This window comes from Cherax quadricarinatus, chromosome 80 (genome assembly GCF_038502225.1).
Source record: "Cherax quadricarinatus isolate ZL_2023a chromosome 80, ASM3850222v1, whole genome shotgun sequence".
Taxonomy (NCBI): Eukaryota; Metazoa; Arthropoda; class Malacostraca; order Decapoda; family Parastacidae; genus Cherax; species Cherax quadricarinatus.
In genome coordinates this window covers 13,303,229-13,322,249 of record NC_091371.1, presented here as the reverse complement: position 1 = coordinate 13,322,249, position 19,021 = coordinate 13,303,229, and the positions used below count along the sequence as shown (strand labels likewise).

General features: G+C 42.9%; 1 protein-coding gene across 2 annotated transcripts in view; it reads right to left on the bottom strand.

Annotated features, from left to right (window-relative positions):
* Positions 1-18,789, bottom strand: part of eya (eya transcriptional coactivator and phosphatase 2) — a 427,289-nt gene extending 408,500 nt beyond the window's left edge. For both annotated transcript variants that reach the window (XM_070102143.1, XM_070102145.1), the window contains exon 1: positions 18,609-18,789. The gene's annotated coding sequence lies outside the window, so the exon portion shown is untranslated. The remainder of the gene's footprint in view (positions 1-18,608) is intronic.
* Positions 18,790-19,021: the final 232 nt, after the last annotated feature.

Sequence of the window (19,021 nt, the reverse complement as noted above, 5' to 3'; positions counted from 1 at the left end):
GGTCCCTGGTTGTCTTCAAGAGGGAGCTGGACAGATACTTAGTGCTGGATCAGCCAGGCTGTGGTTTGTACGTTGATATGTGCGTACATGCATTTGTGTACACGTATGTACGTACGTGTATACAAAGACACCGAGAAGTTGGCTAAGGAATAGACCAGAAACCTGATCTGAATAGGTAATTACAGCGACGTAGAGGTGGTGTGGATAATATGAGGGAGGCAGTGGCCATGAGAGGTCATTTGCCTTTGTGGACACCAGTGTTTGTTCCTGGCGTGACAAGACACAAATAACCCGCACATAGGAGACAGCAGCTTATGAGGACGTTTCGGTCTGACTTGGACCATTGGCAAATCCCTCTAACACAAAGAGGGAGCCAGTATATATTGGAGAGGTGGTCAGGGACGGGAGGAAGAGAGAAGTGGATAAGTAGTGGTGGAGGTAATGTTGATAGTGGAAGTAGTAGCAGAAGTAGAAGTGGAAGTAGTAAACTGGGGAGTAGCGGTAGTGGCACAAGAGACAGAAAGGGGACAAGGTAACAATAACGGGACAGTGTAGTAGATCTACTGGCCCATGTGAAGCCTCCTTCCACAATAAAAGTAACTTACATTGATGTAATTTCGATGTGATCACAATATCCGTGTGTGCCTTCAAGACCATTATAAAAAACATTTGTATGTTATGCATCCAAAGATTAATAAAAACTTATTACTAATATATTAGTTATTCCACTCATGAATCTCCTTAACCCATAGTGAAGAGTGCATGTCGCACGAAGAAAGGTTAAGGGAAATCGGTCTGACGACACTGGAGGACAGGAGGGTCAGGGGAGACATGATAACGACATACAAAATACTGCGTGGAATAGACAAGGTGGACAGATACAGGATGTTCCAGAGATGGGACACAGAAACAAGGGGTCACAATTGGAAGCTGAAGACTCGGATGACTCAAAGGGATGTTAAGAAGTATTTCTTCAGCCACAGAGTTGTTAGGAAGTGGAACAGCTTGGCAAGCGATGTAGTGGAGGCAGGAACCACACACAGTTTTAAGACGAGGTATGATAAAGCTCATGGAGCAGGGAGGAGGACCCAGTAGCGGTCAGTGAAGAGGCGGGGCCAGGAGCCGAGTCTCGAGCGCTGCAACCACAATTGAGTACAATTAGGCGAGTACTCACAGAGCCTGACTTGGCAGACGCCGGGTGGGAATTACAGGACGGAGGAATGAGCCTTCATTAATCTTCTCAAACTTCTCTGTTGTTTTCCTTATATGTAACGATATAGGTTCGAACTTATGAACTACGATATGGAAGTAATGAGTGTATGGACTCGCTCATCTTCCTATTTATGTGGCTGTGGAGTCTCAGTTGTAATGTAACCTTCGACACTATTCTATGTCATTTTCGATTTGTAATATTTCTTCTCTATATTACTTCCTAACTTTATATATAATGGTTATAAATATAACTTTAATTTTTAAAGGGGTGGACCGGTAAGCCAGCCGAAAGCCTCGGTCAGATGACCAAAAGCTTCAGCTGCGGGTCATCATCTGACTAAGATCCGCCTCAGGAAACACTTGTGCTGTTTCATGGCAAATCTTACCTAACCTAATCTTTTACTTCAATATTCTTTCTTATTTTTCCCAGTGTTCTGTAGTCTTCCCATGCTCTTCGTCGCCTCACTTTGATCTCTCGTTAGCTTTGTCAGAGGGCTCTCTCTCTCTCTCTCTCTCTCTCTCACGGGGCAAGTGTTATCTCAGTTGCGAGTGAGTGTTCTCAGTAATAACCACTATTTATTGTTCACTAGAATAATGCCTCCCTGTCAAACACAGCATAAAATAAAGAGCTCAGCTCTTGCTTACCTTAAGACCATAACATGAAAAGACATTACACCTGTGGGTGCGTGTAAGCACCCAGTATCTTCCACTCCATGCCTGGGATCACCCACATTGACAATCTCTCCTCTCTGCTCAGTGGCCCACACAAGATTTCTGGTATGGCCACTCCAAAACTCTACTACTATGTAGGTTATATATTTCTATTTACCTCCCAGAATCTGGTTCAGGCTAATCTTCCTTATCTAGAACGTCGGGTTTTATATGTATCTGTGTAACTCGAGCTTCCTGGTCAGTTTATGCAGGAATAATCGAGAATCGAATGTCTTTTAAATGTCCAGAGTTCTGGGGTAAAAGTGCTGGTTACAGTACAGTTGTAATGACTTCCTCGGATGTTTATGGTGTGACTCTTGCAGTGTTTGACTTTATGTGGAGCGTTGGTGCTGGAGTGTAGCTTGTGGGGAAGGGGGTGGTGGTGGAGGTGGGAATGACGGTGGTGGGGATGACGGTGGTGGGGATGGCGGTGGTGGTCGTGGTGACGGTGGTGAGTAAATCAAAGGATGAAACCAATAAGAAGTGCCACACTGTTTAAGGTTTACTTGGAAGGAATCAGAAGAAGACATAACGTAACTAATGAAGACGGATAACGTACCACAATCTAAGACTACCATCCACACAGGAACCAGGAGAGGCAGGAGGAGCTTAAAGCTATTAGTGAAATTGAAAGAAATTCCAAATATTTCTTTTCATATGCCAAAAACAAGGCAAATACCACATCTAGTATCGGGCCCTTACTCAGACAGGATGGGACTTACACAGACGACAACAAGGAAATGAGTGAAATATTGAAATCCCAGTACGACTCTGTGTTTAGTGAACCACTAATCGGTCTGAGGATCGACGACCCAAATGATTTCTTCATGAATGAGCCTCAAAACTCCATAAATGTATGCCAGATTTCCGACATTACCCTAACTCCGATAGATTTCGAAAAAGCCATTGACAACATGCCTATGCACTCAGCCCCGGGCCCAGACTCGTGGAACTCTGTTTTCATTAAGAACTGCAAGAAACCCCTCTCGCGTGCCCTAAGTACACTATGGAGGAGGAGCTTGGACATGGGTGAAATTCCACAGTCACTTAAAACAACGGATATAGCCCCGCTCCATAAAGGTGGCAGCAAAGCATTAGCTAAGAACTATAGACCAATAGCTCTGACGTCCCACATCATAAAAATCTTTGAAAGAGTGCTAAGAAGCAGGATTGCAAATCACCTGGATTCCCAAAATCTGCACAATCCAGGGCAACATGGGTTCAGGGCAGGTCGCTCCTGCCTCTCACAACTACTGGATCACTATGACATGGCCTTGGATGCACTGGAAGAAAATCAGAATGCAGATGTAATATACACAGACTTTGCAAAAGCATTTGACAAATGCGATCATGGCGTAATAGCCCATAAAATACGTGCTAAAGGAATAACTGGGAAAGTGGGGAGATGGACCTTCAACTTCCTAACAAATCGAACACAAAGAGTAGTGGTCAACAGAGTTAAATCGGAGGCTGCCATAGTGAAGAGCTCTGTTCCACAAGGCACAGTACTCGCCCCCATCTTATTCCTTATCCTCATATCAGACATAAACAGAGATATACACCACAGCACCGTATCATCCTTTGCGGATGATACTAGGATCTGCATGAGGCTGTCATCTGCTGAGGACGCGGTTAACCTCCAAGAAGATATAAACAAAGTTTTCCAGTGGGCCACGGTAAACAATATGATGTTCAATGAGGACAAATTCCAACTACTCCGTTATGGAAAACTGGAGGAGATAATGACTAGAACAGAGTATACTACTGACTCCGGCCATACAATAGAGCGGAAAAATAATGTAAGGGACCTGGGAGTAGTAATGTCTGAGGATCTCACTTTCAAGGATCACAACAGTGCCACGATCGCACGTGCAAAGAAAATGATAGGATGGATAATGAGAACTTTCAAAACGAGAGATGCCAAGCCCATGATGATCCTTTTCAAATCACTTGTTCTCTCTAGGCTGGAATACTGCTGTACATTAACATCTCCATACAAAGCAGGTGAAATCGCAGATCTAGAGAGTGTACAGAGATCCTTTACTGCACGTATAAGTTCTGTCAAGCACCTTAACTACTGGGAACGCTTGAAAGCACTTGACTTGTACTCGTTGGAATGCAGGAGGGAGAGATATATCATAATCTACACTTGGAAAATCTTGGAAGGAATGGTCCCAAATCTGCACACAGAAATCACTCCCTACGAAAGTAAAAGACTGGGCAGGCGATGCAAAATGCCGCCAATAAAAAGTAGGGGCGCCATTGGTACACTAAGAGAAAACACCATAAGTGTCCGGGGCCCAAAACTGTTCAACAGCCTCCCATCAAGCATTAGGGGAATTGCCAATAAACCCCTGGCTGCCTTCAAGAGAGAGCTGGACAGATACCTAAAGTCAGTGCCGGATCAGCCGGGCTGTGGCTCGTACGTTGGACTGCGTGCGGCCAGCAGTAACAGCCTAGTTGATCAGGCCCTGATCCATCGGGAGGCCTGGTCGTGGACCGGGCCGCGGGGGCGTTGATCCCCGGAATAACCTCCAGGTAACCACACCACTATCCGTCACCAACTACCATCCCCACCATTAACCACTATCCATCACCAACTACCATCTACACCATTAACCACTATCCGTCACCAACTACCATCCCCACCATTAACCACTATCCGTCACCAACTACCATCCCCACCATTAACCACTATCCGTCACCAGCTACCATCCCCACCATTAACCACTATCCGTCGCCAAATACCATTCCCACCATTAACCACTATCCATCACCAACTACTATCCCCACCATTAACAACTATCCATCGCCAATTACCATCCACACCATTAACCACTATCCGTCACCAACTACCATCCACACCATTAACCACTATCCGTCACCAACTACCATCCACACCATTAACCACTATCCGTCACCAACTACCATCCCCACCATTAACCACTATCCGTCACCAACTACCATCCACACCATTAACCACTATCCGTCACCAACTACCATCCACACCATTAACCACTATCCCTCGCCAACTACCATCCACACCATTAACCACAATCCTTCGCCAACTACCACCCACACCATTAACCACTATCCGTCACCAACTACCATCCACACCATTAACCAATATCCGTCACCAACTACCATCCACACCATTAACCACTATCTCTCGCCAACTAACACCCCCACCATTAACCACTATCCCTCGCCAACTACCATCCCTACCATTAGCCACTATTCCTCACCAACTACCCGCACCATTTAACTACCATCCCTCACCAACTACCATCCCCACCATCATCTTCATCGCTCGCCAAACAGGGCACACACGCACACACACACAGAGATTGGACACAGTAACAAGGGGACACAGTTGGAAGCTGAAGACACAGATGAATCACAGGGATGTTAGGAAGTATTTCTTCAGCCACAGAGTAGTCAGTAAGTGGAATAGTTTGGGAAGCGATGTAGTGGAGGCAGGATCCATACATAGCTTTAAGCAGAGGTATGATAAAGCTCACGGCTCAGGGAGAGTGACCTAGTAGCGATCAGTGAAGAGGCGGGGCCAGGAGCTCGGACTCGACCCCCGCAACCTCAACTAGGTGAGTACAGCTAAGACTCGACCCCTGCAACCACAAATAGGTGAGTGAGTACACACACACACACAAACTTTCAACATCTCACCCCTCCACTACCCCTGCAGAGGAGTGGCCTAATCCACTTCAGAAGCCATTGTGGTCTTGAGGAGGGTGGGCATTGTGGGTGTTGTCGAGGTGGTGATCGCTGTGCGTCCCGCCGCTCCTTTCCCTGACAAAGGTCCTGGGTCATCCCGAAAGGCCCCCCCACCACCTCTGTTTACCTACTTCTGAAAAGGATCCAGAAGAGCGCTTACCGATCGACAGATGTTAGCCGCTCACCTTGTAATAACCCCCAAGATGGCCCCGCCAGCCTCAGGTCTTACAAATACCGCCGGTGATAAAGAACAAATTTCAAGGATCGTGTAGCTCGGCACAGTTCACTTAATTTCCCTTTTCGAGACTAAGTTTATGTGGGAGAACTCGTGTCAGTTGTATAAGGAAGGTATTCACGTCGCGCACTGCCTCTCAGGACAGATGTTACCACTACACACCCTACAAAGGTCTACTTAAAGATGAAATTGCAATGAATTATTTATTTTAGTCCGAAAGAAGTGAAATATATCTTTCATTACTTGATACATTCGGAAGAGCGAAAGATGGAGTTAAAAAACTTCTAATTTAGAAAAAAAAAAAAAAGCTACTGCCCAGTACATGTAAAATAAATTGATGAAAAAGATCACAATGTATCTACCTCATCTGCTAGGAAAATGATAGGATGGATAATGAGAACCTTCAAAACTAGGGACGCCAAGCCCACGATGATTCTCTTCAAATCGCTTGTGCTCTCTAGGCTGGAATACTGCTGTACACTAACTGCCCCCCTTCAAGGCTGGCGACATTGCAGACCTGGAGAGTGTACAAAGAACTTTCACTGCACACATAAGTACGATAAGGCACCTAAATTACTGGGAACGGTTGAAGGTCCATATGTATTCCCTGGAACGCTGGCAAGAGAGATACATGATAATATACACTTGGAAGGTCCTGGAGGGATTGGTACCAAACCTGCACACGAAAATCACTCCTTATGAAAGCAAAAGACTTGGCAGGAGATGCAACATTCCCCCGATGAAAAGCAGGGGCCTCACGAGTACACTGAGAGACAACACAATAAGTGTCCGGGACCCAAGACTGTTCAATTGCCTCCCAGCATACATAAGGGGGATTACCAACAGACCCCTGGCTGTCTTCAAGAAGGCACTGGACAGGCACCTAAAGTCAGTACCTGACCAACCGGGCTATGGTTCGTACGTCAGCTTGCGTGCGGCCAGCAGTAACAGCCTGGTTGATCAGACCCTGATCCACCATGAGGCCTTGTCTCAGACCAAGCCGCGGGGGCGTTGACCCCCGAAACCCTCTCCAGGTAAACTCCAGGTAAGGCCATAACAACATCACACTTCAGAAAATAACGGAAAATACACCCGTTCATACTTACAAATTTTCAAAGGAGGCTTCCTCTTTTACTGTCAGGTCCGTTATCGACGAAGCAGCTTTTCCATGGAGCTTCAAGTGAACAATAATTACAGGCCATGTCAGGCATTGTCACTCTCTTAGGGTCGTTTTTAATGGAGCAGTCTGTAAGCCATTCACTCTGTGCCAGCTTGCCACATGGGAGTGTGTTGTGTCCCTTGCTGCTGTTAGTTTGTACACAACCGTACACAGAAGAAACCTATGACAACGTTTCGGTCCGACTTGGACCATTAACTAGTCACACTTTAGTTAATGGTCGAAGTCGAACCGAAACGTCAAGTTTTTCTCCCATGTGCGGGTTATTTATATATTGTTCCAGTCACGATATTGTGCCTTTTCATTCTTTGTGTTAGTTTACATGTCGGGGAAAAAACTGTGACCGGGTATGTCATGAGATGACCGTCCAGGAGTGCCATCTCCATGGTGGGAGCACACTAAGACGGTGACACGAGAAGACAGGACAGTTAATGGCTATATAGTGTGCCACTGCAGCAGCAATGACGGCTGGTTTCTCAGTGCTGGACACACTTATTTGGTTAGGTCCCTTACCACGGCGTGTTTATTTCAACGGCCTAGGGTTACTGCGCCTCATTCCGGAATCCCGTGTGACTGCGTACTAAACATTTATTATAGTACAAAGAATGGAGAGAGAGAGAGAGAGAGAGAGAGAGAGAGAGAGAGAGAGAGAGAGAGAATACGTACATACATGTTAAGAACACTGTAGATTTAACTTACTACAACTTAATAAAGTCAAATAATGTGACATATTTCCTTTGAGTTCCCTGGTAAGTTATACAGACAAGCATACGTAGCTGCCATCAAATACTCTACCTTCAAAATATTAATAATTCAGAGCTATTACGTTTTGAGTCTTTCTTTTCAGAGAGAAGACCCGTTAGTAACAACCGGTGAAGATCCACTCAGGTCTTCCTACTCTTTTCAGATACACATACATAAATATAAGGCAAAAATGTTCTATAATGCTTTATCTGGTTTTATTCAGTATAATACTAAGCTTATAGAGTCACTTAGTAAATTAAATAATTGATAAAATTCAAGTATACCTTTTCTTATATATTCTTATGTACACAATCACTGTAGTTTCATAATCAATGTCCACATCAATGAAACACTGGATAGGGTGCCTTTACCCACTCCTCAGTCAGTTATATACACTACAGCTAGAACTGGTTAGAAACTATCACGAGACTTCAATGGTTGGAGAACACAGACGTGGTCTATTGCTTCACTATATGGCTGACTGCACAGACGCAACCCGTCAAGTATTCCCAGACTGACGTAATCCAAGCAACCTCGGTTGAACCTAGGAATCCTGGTTCAAAGGTTCTCCTGAGATTTGCAACAAGAGAATAAGAGAGCTCCGTGGCTTGGTGCTTTCTCTACCAGAGGTGAGAATGAACTACTATGGGTAAAACTCTTGCTTGACGTCACCTCGGAATGAGTGAGTTTGTGAAGCATAAACCACCACAAGGCAATTCAACATATGAACACAAAACATCCTACAAAATAAATCAATAATTCATGGCCAGATAATATTATAAAACTAGGAGTCTTTATTTTAGCTACGAATAAAGGTACCAGTAACATAATACTAAGTGAAAAAGCCGTAATTACACACTAATCAATTGACCCTTCTTCAATTATGCACAAAGGGCGTAACAAGAGCAAACTGCAAAGAATAATCAAGATTAATTTTCCATAAAACATGAGCACAATAGTCTCAATTAATTTACTCTGCCACTTTTAAAATTTTAAGTTTTTATAGTTCATTCCGGCCTACATATTCTCTTAGAAACAGGGCCAGAATGAATCTCTTTATGAATGATTTGTAATATATTTTTCATTTTTTTTTCGTGTTACAGAAGAGTACCATGACGAAGAGGAGTAGGCTATATGGTACTGAATAACGTCTCGAGTGTCTGAGCTGGTAGGTACTGTACCTGTCCTGAGAGAGGGAGAGAGAGAGAATGAGACACAGAGAGCCAGAGATAGAGAGAGTAAGAGATTTTATGGGTTGGTGGTGTGTGAGATAAGCGAGGCGTGATGGCTGTAACCAGGGCCCAGCGCGACAGATACACGCCAGAGACCTTCCACTCTTGACATCTAAATCTGATTCAAGACACCCGTCCCAGCGTCCCCCACAGCGACGTGGGGGGCCCGTGGACGCTCCTGGACGTTCTGTAATCCACTGCAGGAGGGACGGGGCAGGACATCTCAAGGAACACACAATATGAGGAACAAAGTGTTACACGGTATGCAAAAAAAGGAACGCCTGGAGGCTGATGAAAACGTTTACAAGACCTATAAAAATCCCTGAAATGTTGATTAAACGTCAGACAATAGTGACGTAATGTTTAAGAAAGTTCCAGATGAATAAGTGTTGCCAAATGTTTAAAAGAGGCTCTTGATGAACAGGTGCTGCCATTAAAGTGTAAGTCACATTTTATAAGAACGCCTGTACACCAAATTATTATAATCAAGGGGGAAGCGCTAAACCCGGAGGATTATACAGCGCCTAGGGGGGGATGTGGAAGGCATTCAGGCTTAATTCGGGGAACTGGAGCACAGATCCAATTCCCTAAATCAAGAGCCCCTCACCAACATCAAGGAACATTCCTTGAGGGGTGTACACCAAAGAATATACAGTAGAGAACTTTTATTATTATTATATTCATGGAGAAGTGCTAAATCCGTGGGGGGGGATCACACAGGACCTGAGGAAATTGAAGTAATCAAATTTGATACGAGGAAGGGGAGGGTATGTCCAGCTCCTTGAATGAAAAACTTCCGTAGCACCAAGGGATAGAGAGAAACTAACCGCTGGATTACTGTACCACCCGACGGGTTTAGTGCCTTGGAAATATTCAAGGCTCATCCATGATGGATAAGGGTCAATAGAGGTTAATAATAATAATAAGAATTTATTTTCCAATAAGACATATCTGATGCAAAAGTTTCTTACATAGACAATCCAATGCACCGAAAGTGCTAACTCCATATGGGTCTTATAGCTCCTGGGAAATCGGAGGGAAGGGGATAATCAGGTTTGATTCGAGGAAAGGGAAGGTAGATCCAATGCCTTGAAAAAAGAGCCCTTCACCAGCATGAAGGCACCCCATTTGAAGGTAAGAGTACAACTGAAGGCCAGAGAAGGCTCCAAGACATGCTGAACACTAATGAACACTAGCAGAGTGAATACCGTATATGTTGCAGGTGCCAGGGAGATTGGAGGATATTCAAGAATGATGCATAGACCTCAAAGAAGAATGAAGGGAGCACCCGTGGATGATTAGGCTTTTGTGTAGGCTAGAGATGGCCCCTCCAGGATAACATTCATGGTTTGTGATGGATGAAGGCTGCAAGCAGAGGGAAAGCTAACCCAACCAGCACAGGATATATACATGATTAAATAAAAGTCACAAGTCACAATACCGTGGCTGCATCAATTCACACCTAACCCACAATTTAAAGAGGAAACTCTGGCCGACGTTTCCATCCATGATAGACCATTCGCGACTTGATAATGATCAAGGACAGGCCATAAATTGTGAACCTAAATGGTTGTTCACAACGCCGGCAAGAATTAAATGTAAAAACAATACTGCGACAGAAAATCGTGCACTGCAAAACTAAACTGCTGCTGTGTTTCTCTTTAGTATTAAAGTCACTTTTGTATTCGACTGAAGAAGCCTACTGTGAAGGCGAAACGTTTGGTCATGAAGATACCCAAATGCTGCAGGGTTGCACCCCTCAAGGAAGGCTCCTTGACGCTGGTGAGGGGCTCTTGATCTAGGGAATTGGATCTGTGCTCCAGTTCCCTGAATTAAGCCTGAATGCCTTCCATCCCCCCATAGGCGCTGTATAATCCTACGGGTTTAGTGCTTCCCCCTTGATTATAATAATAATAATGCAGGGTTGCAATAATGTCCGGAGACACAACTGAAAAGTGGATATCCCACTTATTGTCTTTCTTGGGGTAATATGGATTACTAACCCTCCGGGCTAATACATATTCCGAATAAAATCTATATCATCGGGAATCATAGGGACATCAACAGACACTGTATGGGAAGTGGACACCAGGAGATCATGCACTGGGATATAAGTGGACACTAACAGACCTTGCATGAGATGCAAGCGGACTAGAGGAAGTAACAAGATTGCAAGATGTTATGATAGACTAAGACTAGCTATAAATATTAATGGTAGTGCGACTTGTATAAAGATGCCAATGACAAAATGAAAAGTATGTGAACTCAGACAGGACCATACACTGGAATATATCTTAGAGTGTCTAAACATCCAACCTTTCAAAGAAACCTCAATGAAAACCTTCCAGGATATGGTAAAACACTTCATTGTGAATGATATCTGAAAATTTGAGATTGTATCCACATTTTGCGTCGACTACACGAATTAACTCATTATGCTGACAAGACTAACTCAATTATGACCAATTGTTCCTAAGTGGTAATAAGATATAAACTTTTTGAGACTATATTCTATACTGTATTGTGTCCATTAGCCATATGAAGCAACTGTAATATGAGAAATTACTAATACTTGTTAGGGATGTAACAATGCCCAGTGGGGTCTGATAAAGACCTACTGTGACCACTCACAGGATGAGCATGAGGCACATAATCAATTAGCCTCCCAAGCAGCACAACTAACCAGCAGATTATGCTGCAAAGGGATACCAGCAAATCTTATATGCAACAAAAATGGACACCGGAAGGCCATGCATAAGATGCAAGTGGACACCAAGTGACTCTACATAAGACGCAAGTGGACACCCAAGCGAGCAGAGACGTGCAGAACCACTTCTAATGAAGGGTCGCGACCTTGTTTTACGAGCAAGCACAAGCGCACGTCTTGTGAATTGTGGACGCTTCCAGCGGGGCTATTTGTTCCACCAGAGCTGCTCTCGACGATCTCAGTTCACCATTAACGAGAAAGTAAACCCACTTGTCATTTGGACACCAACTGACGCTCCCAAATCACAGAGATTATTGTGAAGCTTTAAGTAAATTATCTCTTAATAAACTTCAGTCACTTTTACACATTCTCATACACCTGATCCCTCTCTACCACACACAATATATGATAACCACAAAACAAATTCTTATAATCTCAGTATCTGCAACAATCAACACTAGTTTTCATACAATTGGTTTGAATGTACAGTAATAATAATCTACATTCTTATAATTTTAATTATGGGAAAGCTAGCACACTCAGCTCATACACTAAGGTAAGTTTATTCAGGTATACACAAATACAGTTACACAGATTATCATACATAGTAGCATATGTGTAGAGAACCTAGGATAACCCAAAAAAGTCAAAGCGACTTATTTCCATTGGAGTCCTTTTAATACTAGAAAGGAGATACTATCTTATTATTATACTATAAAGGAGATATACTAGGAATAAGGTAAAATGAGTTATTTATATTTACATGTGTGTTAGCTAAAAAATAAATCATTCTCCTCCCTTTCTGTCGCTACTTTCATTAGGCATCTTTTGGCACTCTTCTTGAACTGGTTCATGCTATGACTGACTTTGGCATGTGTAGGCAGTATGGTCCATTCCTTTATTGCTGTACAATAAAAGGTGTTTGAAGCCTGGCCACTTACTGTGGGTACTACAAATTTGTGCTCTCTTCCCCTAACCTAGATTGCTTAGGTTCCCAGCCTTGACAAAATTAGCAGCAAGATATTCTGGACACTGAGCAATTTTATAAACTTGATTTAACTTCAGTTGTTTTACTCTGTCTTCAACATTCAGCATATCCAATTGTTGTAATTCATCCTGGCCTACATGCTCTCTTGGACCCAGGTCCAGGATGAATCTTACCATTTTGTTCTGGGTGATTTGCAGTCTAACTTTCAGTTTCTTGTCAAGGCAGAGTACCATGAAGAGCAAGCATAGTCCATATGACATTGTATGAGGGCTAGACATAGGGTCCTGAGAGCCTCAGTAGGTAGACACTGTGCTTGTCTGTAGAGGAACTTCAGTCTGGCATTAGCTTTCTTTACCACACTGTTCCCTATCAGCTCTCCTGACATGCATGGGTCAAAGGGGATTCCCAGATATTTTACTGAGGAAACTGAAGTGATGGGTTCCCCATTACACCGAACATTAAAATTATTTACCCTTCTCAGTTTATGTTGCGTTCCAAAGAGTATGGCTTCCGTTTTCCCGAGGTGTAACGATAGTTTGTCTGCTAACCATTTGCTGCCGGACTCCAGTTCTAGTGTTATTACATTAGCTATAACTTGTGGGTCTTTACCTGACACTAACAGAACACTGTCATCCGCGTACAATAGGAGTTTGCACTTGACACTGATGGGCATGTCGTTTACATAACACATAAATAATAAGGGACCCAGAATGCTACCTTGGGGAACTCCACATGCTACCGGCAGGGGTTTTGATTCCGTTTTGTTGATTTTGACAATTTGTTTCCTTTTACTAAGATAGGACTTAAACCAGTCTATGGAACCTATGCCGATAGCTTCAAGTTTCTTACATAATATATTGTGGTTGACAGTACCGAAGGCGTTTTGCAAGTCTAAGGTTATCATTCCTATGAAGTTCCCTATCGATATTTTAATTCTCATGTAATCCATCAGATTAATTAGGGAGGTGTCGGTTGAGTAAGATCTCCTAAAGCCTGACTAGCAACTATGAAGAATGTTGTTGTCATTAAGATATTTAACTATTGACAGTATATCGCACTCTCTAGAATTTTGGATATTACACTGAGTATACTAACAGGCTTATAGTTGCTGACATCTGACCTACTATTTTTCTTGAAGATAGGAGTAACTCTGGCCTCCTTGAACCCCTCCGGTACGGCGGTATGCGTGGTGATGGACAAATTTATTATGTGAGCAATGGGGATTGGCAATTCAGAGGCACCATCTTTTAGGAACTTAGACGGGATGTTATCTGGGCCGGTGCTCTTAGCTGGGTTTAACCTGCTTAGTTCTGATTGCACGAAGTCACGGAGTTCGAATCCCCGGTACGGCTGGAAAACATTTGGACGTGTTTCCATAAGATACCTGCTGTCCATGTTCACCCATCAGCATAAAATGGGTACATGGGTACTCGCTAAATTGTGCTCACCTAATTGTGGTTGCAGGGGTCGAGACTCGGCTCCTGGCCTCGCCTCTTTACTGACCGCTACTGGGTCCTCCCTCTCCCTTCTCCATGAGCTTTATCATACCTCGTCTTAAAACAATGTATGGGTCCTGCCTCCACTATATCGCTTGCCAGACTATTCCACATCCTAACAACTCTGTGGCTGAAGAAATATTTCCTAACATCCCTTTGACTCGGCTGAGTCTTCAGCTTCCAATTGTGACCCCTTGTTTCTGTGTCCGACCTCTGAAACATCCTGTCTCTGTCCACCTTGTCTATTCCACGCAGAATTTTGTATGTCGTTATCATGTCACCCCTGATCCTCCTGTTCTCCAGTGTCGTCAGACCGATTTCCCTTAACCTTTCTTCGAAGGACATTCCCCTTAGCTCTGGAACCAGCCTTTTTTTCTTCTTTTTACACAGGGTTTGATAAGGTTAAGGATCCCTAGCTTTATTGACAAGCTATTTACAGGTTAAGGATTCCTAACTTTATTGGCAAGCTAAGAGCTGTTACCTACATCAGCTCATTTGAAAGCATTTTTATTATGAGACATACAAGTAGGGAACAGGATGAAGTTGGAGCCATCTGTGGGCCAGCATTTTCATTTGATCAACTATCTCCTTGACATAATGCTGTACGAATGTGTTCCATACTCGAGTCTTCCTGGGTATATATGATCTCAGATGGAGTGATGTTGCAAACCTTTGCAATTTCTCTAATTTCTTGACGTGTTTGCCCAGGTGTGGGTTCCAAACCGGTGTTGTGTATTCCAGTATGGGCGTGACGTACACAGTGTATAAAGTCTTGAACGATTCCTTACTGAGGTACCGGAACGCTATTCTCAGGCTTGCCAGGCGCCCATATGCCAGTTATTCTGGTTAATGTGTGCTTTGGGCGACGTACTCGGTATTATACTCACCCCTAGATCTTTCTCCTTTAGTGAGTAGAACTAGTGTTGGTCGCATCCTGGGACAAAATTGACGTAATTTGCCCGAAACGCTCTGCATAACAAGCGGCTTTCTATACTGTAGTATGTCATTGATGTCAGCTAGGCCTGTATACCATGTACATGTACCTGGGAGGCAATCAAGTCCGATCCAAGAGCGTGGAGGGTAGCTTTAGTTCCCTAGATCAAAATCTCTTCATCTGCTTAGAGGATCTTAATACAAATGAACAGAGTATTCGAATTCTTACCTTTGCTTAATGTTATATTTGTATTGGTACCAACTCTTGTAATGCGCTAAGTATTTATAACCTAGAAGTGAATGACAGGCCTCGAAGAGGGAGTCCTGTTTATTATTAACAGAGAAGCACTAAAAGCCTTAGTGCATGTATACAGATACACCTCTCTCGGTGCTTTACACTGAGACAGACGCTTTTCTGTATACATACACTGTTGTGCAGGCATAGGTTAGGTTGGTTAATGGAGTTTAAAGTCTATCGACTAAACGCGGGTCATAAAGGCTGCATGTCACATGTTTACCACTAGGAACGTACTTTAATACTTAAAGTATGGATTAAAGTAAAGCCTCAGCATATACATATACACACACACACATTATATATATATATATATATATATATATATATATATATATATATATATATATATATATATATATATATATATATATATATATATACATATACATACATACACATTCAGAGACATACACTTCACGGTGTATAAATTCTTGCTGCCAGAGACAAAGCTCCTCGTAAATATATTACAAACCTCTCCATGGCAACTCTAGGGGTTACGTGACCCTCAAGCATAAACGTCAATTGAAGCAGAGATGAATCACGGCTGGACTCACACTCCCTCCCAGAATTTTGCCGATTTGTAGAAAAAAAAATCTCCTACCACCACTATGCAAATCCGAGTTGTGAACGTATAGTGCACTTTGAACAAAAATACAAACTTTCGCTTCTTTAGTAAATCTGTTCTGTAAACGGGTGTACCGAAGCGTTGAAATGCGTTCAGATGTCCACCAAAAATCTTATCTCAATGTATCAGAGATTACACGTTTACCTGTGAAGTGAAAAGGAATGTGATAAAAGGAGCAGCGGGATGTTATGAGAAAACGGAATGCGTGTGTATGAGAACAAAATACTTGTACTGAGGAAAAGACTGCTTGTGTATGAATGAGATGTTCGAAACTCAAAAAGGAGACGCGGAGGTGCAAGTTTTATATTTTATTGAGCATGGGATGCACAATAAACTAGCCGCTGAGGCGGCAAAGCTAAACTAGATTTTTATCCTGAGGGCGAATTTATTGGGCAGCGCCACTCATTGTGAGTGTACATATTGCCACACCATTTGAAATAGCTTTATCCATGGCCTTTTTAATGTACGAGCATCACTACCTTTGCAGTCCTTATATAAACGAAGCAAAACCTAGGAAAATCTGAAATAGAAGAAAAACAGAAATGTTTCCAGGAAAAAAAGAATCCAGAATACCATCTGGCAACGTCAACACTCACTCCCGTCTCCTAAATTTCCACCAACCTGTTAGACACTGGCTGTTAAACAAAAAAAAAATCAAATTAATATAATACAAACGAACACAATGGTTTTTATATTTCCCCGTCATCAAAACATCTTCCATATATCACCGGTTGAATTAAAAGAAAAAAATCGGTTTGCCCTTTTCCAGGCAGGTGGTAAGGAAATATTCAATAAACGCAAGCGAACAGAATTGAAAATCCTAAATAGGATTAAATTTTCTGAGAGCCTTTTCTGAGTCGCTTGAAGGGTGGGTGGGGGGTCAGATACCCTTCAATTACGCCATTGTTTACTTTTTCCTTCCCTAAATCGCTTACGAACAAAGGGGACACAGATGAAAAAACTTTATATGTTGAGAAATGGCTCCGATATTTGATACTTACAGAATTATTCTCTTTTAGCCTGGTCCAGCGGTTCCTCCACCACCCGACAGAGGTGCTCCCAAGCACCCAGTTCAGTGGTGTTCGCAGCACCTGGACCAGTGGTGAGCCATTACCTATTCAAATAGTTACCCATTAAATAATCCAGTAGTTACCCAGTACCACATCCAGTAGTTACCCAGTACCACATCCCGTAGTTGCCCAGTACCACATCCAGTGGCTGCCCAGTACCACATCCAGTAGTTACCCAGTACCACATCCAGTAGTTGCCCAGTACCACATCCAGTAGTTGCCCAGTACCACATCCAGTGGTTGCCCAGTACCACATCCACCCAGTATCACATCCAGTGGTTACCCAGTACCACATCCGGTGGTTACCCAGTACCACATCCGGTGGTTGCCCAGTACATCCGGTGGTTGCCCAGTACCACATCCGGTGGTTACCCAGTACAACATCCGGTGGTTACCCAGTACAACATCCGGTGGTTACCCAGTACAACATCATACAACATCCGGTGGTTACCCAGTACAACACATCCAGTGGTTACCCAGTACAACATCCTGTGGTTGCCCAGTACCACATCCAGTGGTTACCCAGTACCACATCCAGTGGTTACCCAGTACCACATCCGGTGGTTACCCAGTACCACATCCGGTGGTTACCCAGTACCACATCCGGTGGTTACCCAGTACCTCATCCGGTGGTTGCCCAGTACCACATCCAGTGGTTGCCCAGTACCACATCCAGTGGTTACCCAGTACCACATCCAGTTACCCAGTACCACATCCAGTGGTTACCCAGTACCACATCCGGTGGTTACCCAGTACATCCGGTGGTTACCCAGTACCACATCCAGTGGTTATTCGTCCCCAATCCACTAGTGTTCAATTCAACAGATTCCCATTCTTGGATCCGGTAATCCCCCCAGTACCCAGTCCACCAATCAACATGTACCAGGTGATTAATTTGTCTCAAGTAACACCTGAAAACTGTCAGCCAACTTTTCAATAAGACATTTTTTACATATACGTGTTTAAAAATGTAATTTCCCAAGCTTTTTCGTTTATTTACCCCGGTGACTTGAGAGAACGATATATATATAAGTACTGAAGATATTAAAAGATGGCGCAGTGGTATGAAAGATGAAATTATTTTTGAAATATATAAAAGGCTGGGTGGATAGAGTGCATTTTCCTGGACTGCCAGAAGACCTTCAATGTGGTGCCTCACAAGTGACTAAATTGCAAATTTAAACTTCACCCATGATGAAATGTCACGTTTTTTTGTTAAAAATATAGACACGAGTCCATAAATATGTAGCCTCATCTTACCTCGTGTTATATTAACTCTTGCGACAAACTGCTGTCATAAATCAATAGAAAAATATTGATGCACTTCAAAAGAAACATCTTGTCCAAAATAATGAGATATTAACTGATATTCTGCACTAAATATTCAGGAAAAATCTCAACAATTAATATAACTAAGATGTCTACGAAACAATCATTTGGATACTTACTTTTTCTCGGGACGGCGTCAAAGTTGAATACAGCCACGAATCACTTGAATTGTCCTTGTTAATTGCATCAGAATACCCATGAACTCCATATGTAATTCACTTATAAGTCACACAGCACTACATAATATCGACATTTCTTGTTAAAAATAGACTTACAAGAGTAACAGTCCTCTACCTTTCACAAACGAGGTAAGACTGACGGCTGGCAGGAAGATAGTAATCAAAATGTTTCACCTTTTTTTTTATATATTTCAGTTTAATCAATATATCTATTTTAATTTAAAATTATTACAACGTATTTATACCGTTTCATTATATGCTAAAAAATGCTGGTTATGACATTGTATTGTGAAGACGTTTCCTCCACCAAGAACTTTCAAATCACATACAGAACAAGACATGGGTAGTTTAAT